Source organism: Nesoenas mayeri (genome assembly GCF_963082525.1).
Source record: "Nesoenas mayeri genome assembly, chromosome: 1".
Taxonomy (NCBI): Eukaryota; Metazoa; Chordata; class Aves; order Columbiformes; family Columbidae; genus Nesoenas; species Nesoenas mayeri.
The window spans coordinates 59,477,999-59,483,998 of record NC_137541.1 but is presented as its reverse complement, the minus strand read 5'-3'; positions in this window follow the sequence as shown (position 1 = coordinate 59,483,998).

The following is a 6,000-nucleotide window of genomic DNA, read 5'->3' as shown; positions in this document are numbered from 1 at the left end:
AAAAACCAGAATTATACTGTAGCAATTCATGACATTTTAGCTAGCAAGACATCTCCATGCTGTCAGTAGGTATTTCCTGATGTATATTAAGTCAAAGCCTGCAACCCACAACAGGCCTCAATTTCCTGCAAAAGCTTCTGCAAAGACATGGTTTGGGCATCACCTGAGCCTTTCTTAGGCTCAATTTAGTCAGACTTATCTTAGCAGATAACTAGTTTTATGTTTAGGGTAGAGGTGCTATGTTTTGTTCCATTTTGGTTTTTTAAAACGATTGTTTGCTCCATTAATGTAATCAATGCATATATTTTTAACCAATTTTGAACTTGAAATGCACGGATGTGGTAAAAAAAGGCCAAATCAGAGCAAGCAGCTGTGCTATGGAGAGGCAAGCACTGTTTGCAAAGGTGTACAAGTAAATGCTGAGACACCCATTGAAAGAAAAACCAAAGCATTTTCCTTCCTGGAATTATAGCTATATGTGACTTATAAAGGAACTTATTATAGTTATATGTGCCTTCAGTTTTATGGAAAGACATAAGAATTCAGCTATTTTGTATTCATTTTACAATGTATTTTGCCATTTTATCATAAAACTGTTACTGCTGTGTATGCAATATGATTTTACATGCTATCTGCATCATTCCTATAGCAGATGCTTTTAAGCCTTATTTTTTCACTATTTTCAAAAATTAAATCCAAAGTTGTTTTTTTTTTTTTTTTAAGAAAAAAGCCCTTGAAATCAACCGTGCAACGATTAGAAGGAGGAACAGCTGAGTGCAATTCAGGTGAGAAATTAAGTCTTTGTGAACTGCAGAAAAGGAATGGAAGACGGGAGGAAATTTAAGATGCGAAGCCTTGGTTTGCGGAGTCTCCTTGTGAGATACTGAGAATTAAATTGAAGTGGTTAAGAACACAGCGAGGCGAGTAATCTTGCTTTGCTTATTGTAGCATGTCACAGGTTGCCTGGCAAGTCTTTGCCAGAACTATTGGAAGCTGATTAAAAACCCTGAATGATTTGCGTAATGTTAATGAGTATTTCCATGCTGGGAAATGCGGTCGGAGGACATGGGCTCCATCCCCATTTCTAGGCAAGGAGTTACACAGGTAGTTTGCGGTGCCTGCATTCCAGTTGCATTTTTGACAAGCGTGAAGATGTCAGATGAAAAGCATTTGGGTGAACACTTCTAAAATAAACCAGTTTCCTGATTAAGACACTTCGTGCTTGGTTTTGAACAGCAGAGGCTCCATCCAAAGCCTTTAGGAACAGTGTGCCCTCCATACCTTAAATGTGGAGAAGGGCTGCAATCAGCCTTTTGCTCATGGGTGCTGTCACAGGCCCTGTGATGGGTGTCATTGTTAATTCCTCCTTAATTATCAAATTACCAGGCAAAGTGAGCTTTTGAGGTGCACAGGGGTTTCCAGCTGGAGACAGAGACATTAGCTTTTCCTCTAGCCGGGCATTTCAGTAGATGTTTTCAACCAGGTGTGCTCCTGCTTCTGAGTGAAATAACACACAGTTTTCCTTTGATTAAATAAAGAGCCTCGGGATAATTAGCTGAGGAGGTGATGGTGATAGCTAATTGGTTCCTTCTGCATCAGAGATCTTGCTGATGTGATCTGGATATACATCATGATGGAAGTGAACTGAATGCTGCTGCATTGCCAGATGCAACCTTTTTGGAGAGTGAAGAAGCATCCTAAACCTGAGCATCCTTCTCTGTCACTGACAAGGTCCATCAGGAATAGTGTGGCCAGTAGAACTAGACCACTGATTGTCCCCCTGTAGTTGGCACTGGTGAGGCCGTATCTTAAGTCCTGTCTTCAGTTTTGGGCCCCTCATCATAAGAAGGACATTGAGGTGCTGGAGAGAGTGCAGAGGAGGGTGATGAGGTTGGTGAGGGGCCTGGAGCACAAGTCTGATGAGGAGCAGCTGAGGGAACTGGGGCTGTTCAGCCTGGAGAAAAGGAGGCTGAGGGGAGACCTTACCACTGTCTACAACTACCTGAGAGGAGGTTGTAGCATGGAGGGGGTTGGTCTCTTCTCCCAAGTAGCAAGTGACAGGCTGAGAGGAAATGGCCTCAAGTTGCACCAGGGGAGGTTTAGATTGGATATTAGGAAAAAATTATTCATGGAAAGGGTTGTCAGGCATTAGAACAGCCTGCCAGTGGTGGAGTCACCATCCCTAGAGGTGTTTAAAAGGCGTATAGATGAGGTTCTTAGGGGCGTGGTTTAGTACCAGTGTTAGGTTATGGTTGGATTTAATGCTCCTGAGGGTCTCTTCCAACTGAAATGATTCAGTGATTCTATGATTTCTAACAAGTGGCCATCAGAGTCTGCCATGCAGAGCAATGGTGGCTCCCTGTATTTTGAAAATTTTTATATGATGATAATTAAATCTGTTGTGGGTGGTTGACTAAGGATTCCAGGCCACATCACCCATTTCACAAGAGGAATTAAATTGATGTCAAGGCTCTAACAAAGCTCGATCTGCTCTACAGCATCCCCCATAGCCCTGAGAGGGACAGACACAGACCCCTCCTCACCTCACGGACAAACAGGGCTGGTTACCGACCTGACACAGATGCACTGGACACCACAGCTTGGAAAAGGGACTCCAGATCATCTAGGGTAGGTGTGTCAAACTCTTTTTTTACTGGGGCCCACATCAGCCTCACGGTTGCCTTCAAAGGGCCGAATGTAATGTTAAGAGTAGTTACATTTATACAGTCCTGAAATTACATTCGGCCCTTTGAAGTCAACTGTGAGGCTGACGTGGCCCCCAGTGACAATGCGTTTGACACCCCTGATCCAGGGGCTTTTGGAGGCTGCGTGCAAACAGGAGACTGCTGCCCTCAGAACTCACAGAGGATACATGGATCTCGCCTCGTCCACAGAGCTCTAAGCCAGACCCTTCTGGAAACAGGAGAAACAGGAAAACATGTATCTCCTTCTCTTACATGTGGCCGGAGATTTCTATATAGGCATAAACAAGACTAAAGGGATTGCATGGTTTGGTCCTTATCTAGCAGGAGACTTGACTACAAACATATGTGAGGGATACACACAGTCATGACGTGGCCAAGGCAGCAGGGTCTCTGCAGGTGTGCTGAGGCTCTGAGAAAAATCACATAACTAAAAATGAGCTTATGCTGAACACCTCACTTCCATAATACACCAGAAAACTGGGTGCAACGTTGTTAGAGGTGGATGAGAACCAACGATCAGAAAGATGAACAGTTATTGGTTTTGTCTCACTAATACCTGTTGTGAGAGGCTTCTTATGGTAATAGGACATTTTTCTGCTTCTTGTAATGAGTGCTAAAAATGTTCAGGTTTGTTTCTCTAAGTGCCAGTCCCGAAATCTTTACATATTCCAGAGGTATGTATGCATTAATCAGAGCTTTAAGTGCAGCTTCTGTATCTATTAAACATTTATGTAATGCAATAATCTCAAGACGGAAGGACTTTAAAATATTTACAGATCTTAATAAATGTTTAAAATGCAATTTTTGTAGCAAATAGCAGGACTGGACTCCCTTTGAACTGATGGACATTTCTGCATCTTCCTGTGTTTCTAGTAAGACTCGAAAATAAGGAACACATGGATTGCAGAGGTATCTTCTGCAAGTTCCCGTCCCAGATGAAGTCAACAAGGTCAAGGAGAACCTAAGCACATGGTTGGGACACCTTCATGGGGCAGAGGGAAGGCCCACAGAGCAGGGCAGGGAGCTCAGTAAATACCTTTGGATGGGTTAGAGGAATTGTTGCATGAACAGTTTTTCTTTCCCAATTTTCAGCAAGCCTTCCTATCTACCAGCAACCCCATGGGCGTCTTGGTGCCAGCTGTTCCAGCTGTTGAGCTGCCTGAGGTGAAGAACCCTGCAGGGCCAGTACTGCGTATTAGGCACAGTGCCAATCCTATATAGTGCCATATTCTGTTTAATGCCAAGACTATATAGTCAGGCTTTGCTCACGGCAAGGGATTTAGTTCTCTCCAAGGGCTGAACGTAGCCATAGCTCATGTCAGCCTCATGCACGGAGCACGTCACCAGACGTGGTGTCTAACAGAGCTGGGTTTCATGCTCTTTGGCATGGTAACCTTACAGTGGTTTCAAAAAGTCTTTACAAAAATCAATCCGCTTTCTAATGTGGGAACAGAGGCAAGGCCAGCGGGAAACGAAACCCAGGAATGAGCCTGTCTCTTTGTATCTGAATTTGCAGCATTTCAGATCCTTCATTTTGCATGAATGTCATGCAGGTTTTCTAAGGGCTTTTTTCAAAGGCCTTAATGTCTTCTTTTACAGAGGGGACCACAGTTTCCATACATACGTGACAGACTCGCACTACCATAGTACTTAGTGCCCTAAATGGTTTGGCTCTAATCAAGCAGCAACAGCAGTCTCAAAGCATTAAGTTGAAATGAATGAAACAGAGAGAAGTGACCAGCCAGTCTTCATGTATCAGATAAATACAGATTTTGCTTACATCTCAAATCATCTCCACATGATGATCTTGGTACCCCAGCTGATATGAGCTTCCTAACATGGCCAAACTTAACGAGCTAACTTCTCTTGTGACAATGCTCCTAACTCCAGAGATACTCTTCTGTTGTAAGTGAAAGCTACTATTCATCTCCTTAGAACTAGATTTTACCAAACATGTCTAAATTTTCCTAGGTAATGAGTAAAAATTGGTCCAGTCTTCAAAACAATTGAGATGATGCATGTTCTAATATTACTCCATAATCTTGGATACTATAAGAGAATAAAATAATTGGTTGTGTCAGCACAGGGGGAAACAGCTACTTCAAAAGCAAACAGGAAAAAAAGGGTTTGGGATGATCTAACCATAGTATGAGGATTCACAGGGAAGCAGTGTAATGGATGACTGTGTCCCAAGTGTAACACAGGTATTATTGCCCCTAGCTTTCGGAAAACCATTTAGAATGCCAATTTTATTAAAATGCTGTTCTACCGTAGACAGGGCATGGCAACAACTTCATTAATGAAAACCAGGAGATGAAAGAAAAAAATAGTAAACCGACAAAATCCTTTTAGATCCTGCTCATAGCAAAACTTCAAATGTAAAGCTGAGAACCTGCAAATATTAAATCTTGAGGAACAATTCAGAAGTCAATTATTCCCAAAGATGTCCACCATATAATTCATTCAGGGCCCTATTTCACTCGCAAAAAGCAGATTTAAAATTATTCAAGGAAAGCATTTCCTTGACCTCTCAAGACTTCTAGCAACTCTTGAAGAGGAAACAATCTCCCAAAAGAGCAAGCTGAAGAATGCTAAGTAAAGGAAGAAGCAAATTTCAAGTATAGTTTGAACTGAGAAATAAAAATATACATAGAGCAGAGAGAAATAAAAATATACACAGAGCACAGGATGAACTATCCTGCATATTAAATAAACAACTAGCAGGACCTGAAGTCAAATTCTTTCAGCTGCAGAGAAAGCAAAGCCCATCCAGCCCTGCCAGTGCTGAATGACTAAGGGGTACAATGCTGCTCCTGGAATAAGGCAGTCTTGTATATTTACTAAACACATTGGTTCTTAGCTTTAATTGTGAATTATTCATGTTTTGTTAATATTAGATTCCCTACAGTATCCGTGCACAGCATGCATGATGATCAAGTTTTCATTGAATTTAACAGAAAGACTCTCCTTTATGGCTATCGGAATGAGGCTTTAATGACAAAACACCCCTCTTCACCGGTTCTTCCTTCCCACTGTTATGCACAGAAAGCTGTTATTTTAACTGAACAACAGACTGACTTGATTAGGAATGGATTAGAGAACACAGTTAAAACAATGTATTGTATCACAGAAAACCTAGTCGAAAGAAAAACCCTACCAAGAGACTTCACATTGCTTGCAGTCTCTTCGGTACTGTTTTCAAACATCGTCTTACCCTTTTTAAAGCAGGTTATAATTCAATTATCGTATCTTGTTGCCATTTTCTGCACCTTTAAAGAGACTTTCTCCTTTGCAG